Source organism: Diadema antillarum, unplaced genomic scaffold (genome assembly GCF_040938485.1).
Source record: "Diadema antillarum isolate AM-2024a unplaced genomic scaffold, OU_Dant_1.0 seq00000135_RagTag, whole genome shotgun sequence".
NCBI classification, from domain to species: domain Eukaryota; kingdom Metazoa; phylum Echinodermata; class Echinoidea; order Diadematoida; family Diadematidae; genus Diadema; species Diadema antillarum.
Window position 1 is genome coordinate 1326106 of NW_027271212.1, and position 3059 is coordinate 1329164.

The 3059-nt window shown below is 36.7% G+C and overlaps 1 long non-coding RNA gene across 1 annotated transcript; it reads right to left on the minus strand.

The window, feature by feature from the left end:
• Positions 1-353: 353 nt before the first annotated feature.
• Positions 354-2734, minus strand: LOC139727533 (uncharacterized). Its single transcript, XR_011710755.1, has 3 exons — positions 2427-2734; positions 1553-1739; positions 354-865 (listed from the first exon to the last, which is right to left on the minus strand). It is a non-coding gene; the product is annotated as an uncharacterized lncRNA (long non-coding RNA).
• Positions 2735-3059: the final 325 nt, after the last annotated feature.

Here is a 3059-nt window from a genome sequence, read left to right on the forward strand (position 1 = left end):
AAGAGATGCAAGCTCTTACACACACAGTTATTTGAGGAGATTGATAGCCAAGTATGTACAAGAGATGCATGCTCTTACACACACAGTTATTTGAGGAGATTGATAGCCAAGTATGTACAAGAGATGCATGCTCTTACACACACAGTTATTTGAGGAGACTGATAGCCAAGTATGTACAAGAGATGCATGCTCTTACACACACAGTTATTTGAGGAGACTGATAGCCAAGTATGTACAAGAGATGCATGCTCTTACACACACAGTTATTTGAGGAGATTGATAGCCAAGTATGTACAAGAGATGCATGCTCTTACACACACAGTTATTTGAGGAGATTGATAGCCAAGTGTGTACAATGGATGCATGCTCTTACACACACAGTGATAGCCAAGACAAAAATGATAGCCAAGTATGGAGAAATGGAAGTATGCTTTTACATACAGGGAAGCCTAAGTAGGAATGACAAGTTGTGTCTAAGTGGATAGGACTGCATACCACATATCATTAGGTCCCAGATAAAAATTCTTGGAGAGTAGTGCATTGGGCAATTTAGGAACTGTATTGTCTGTCCTTTGAAGAAGGGTGTAAATTCCATTATTGTCCCTACCCCATAGTTTGTCATGCTGCTGCTTTTATGTTAATAGGTAAAAATAGTTCTGATTTCACTACTACACACTATGCAAAAAATACAGCAGTTTGTTGACCCTTGACCTCTGACTATTGACCATGGTTACTGTGTAATATTGTCACACTACCCATTGAAACCCTATACAAACACTATGCACAAAATAAGGCATTTTGAGGACTGGTACATGTAATTACCTTCAACACCAGGGCTGCACCTTCTACAGTGAAATGATGAAACCTGTGAAAAATTAAACACACATACTTTGTTACATTATCTATTGAAAGTGATTAAAGCTCACAAAATTATGTAGAAATTCATCCAAAGCATACCTGTTACCATATCTTGGAATATAATAACACAATATACTTCAACGAATATCTTGAATATGAAGACAAAGTTATATTAGGGAGTCAAAGCAAAATTACTCCAAAATAATAAGTTTTTGCACCATATCTTTTTTAGGGGGGAGGGCTTAATAGGGCCACACTGAGAACTGTCATGAACACCTAGCTATTATTCAGTACCTAGGAAGGTTACCTTCATACATGTACCAAAGAAAGTGACAGTTCTTCTGGATGTGGAAAGGAAAATGTTTGAAACTTAGGCCCTTTGGGGGCTTCCCCACGGCTCCAATGCAGGCCATGCGCACCATGTGAACAACTTTGAATTCCCTACCCATCAGGAAAATTCAACCATGACTTTTCAAAAAGATGAAAATGTAAAGACTTTATGGACAACATACGTACATATAACAGAAAACAATAAGAGCCTTCAGCTCAAGTAAGCTAAATATCTGAGTTGAATCAAATAAATCTGGCTACTCCTGTCTTTTGAATCATCCTTGTTGCCTTTATAAGTAAAAAAGAAGTACTTCAACATTCCTAAATATAACACAGAAAAGCTGAAAACCACCGCAAAACTTACCTGTCTCCAGGGTAGGTTGTCAGCATTATATGAATATGTTAATTCCTCTCCCTCCTTGATGCACCGCTTTGCAAACATACAAAGATGAGGGCTTCCATTCATCTCCACCTTCTTCATCATACAGTTTGGGTCATTGGGTTCGTCATTTATGTACCTCCCCAGACTGTCAGTTTCGTATGCATCAATGCTTAAGAGATAAAATACAATAAAAAGAGTTTGAAAATTTAATGAAAAGTGGACTAATTAACACTTTTTTGCTGTTAAACTAGGGTTACTATTGGTAAAATGGGCATATTAAGAAAAAGGTCATATTAGGTCATATCATGGCCAATAATAACATGCATAAACCCCTCATAGGTTGAAGTGCAAAAAGTAGACACTAAAGTTTTAAGTGAACCCCCAAGCAAATTATCAAAATTCTTCATGATGGCTAATATGTGCTCTTTTGCCAAGACTGTGACCTGTTAATTGTGATGGAAGCTTACAAACACTAAAATATGAAATGTACCTATCAGATGATGAACAGATTACGTTACGATTTAAGCCACACCAAAACTGATGCGACTTAACGTTAGGTACCAAATACTGGTCCCTTCATGGTACCTTATACTGTGAATAATGTGAATGAATACGAAGAATCAAATTAAGAATGAACAATGATAGCATCACAATAAAGAGCTTTAACAAACTCAATTCGATCAAAACTGGCCAGAAGTTTTTACCTGACCAAGGACTTTACAAAATATAAACTAATCAAAAGCTAAAAAAACGTCAGAGACCACCAAAAAGCCTTGCATGCTACTCGCCTGGGCAACATCACTGTTGCAATAGCTAAGGGGCATTGCCAACTACATTAGAAAGTGTTCACACTCACCATAGACTTTTTTCTTTATGCTTAAAATGGAACGTGTAGAAGTCCCTCTCTGACTCTTTATAAAGTTTTTCCCACAGTTTGGTCTCCATCATCCTCCCCCTGTACTCAAGGAGACAATCCCCTTTGGGGATGTCTCCTTGAGCAAATACGCCATATCCTGTTTAAGAGAGAGAGAAAAAACATATGAACAAGTTTGATTTTGTTTTATTCAAGTATACATTAAAGGAGATTAACATTAAAGGAGATCTTTGATTCATAAAATCATGTTAGAAATTAAGCTATTTTTTAGGGGGGGTAGACCAATCCAGAGCATATCAGAGACAAATGCTATGATCATGTAAATGACATAGGCTAACCAACATTGAAAAGATGAAGCTGTCATCTCTGAAGAAAAATCACTAAAATTAGTTATGCATGTCACTTTCCAATAAAGAAGGCAGTATTTTCCCCTTAACAAAGGAATTTAAGACCAGTATATTTTAATTCAAATTAATGATTCTTGCGTCAAGTTTTTATAAATGCTATCAACTGATTGAATAATTGCCCTTCTCAGCGTGGATAAACACCGAATGTTCAGTGTGTTTTGAGTAAGCCATGATAAAAAATCATGGGCTATTTGTACTTGGGTGGGAC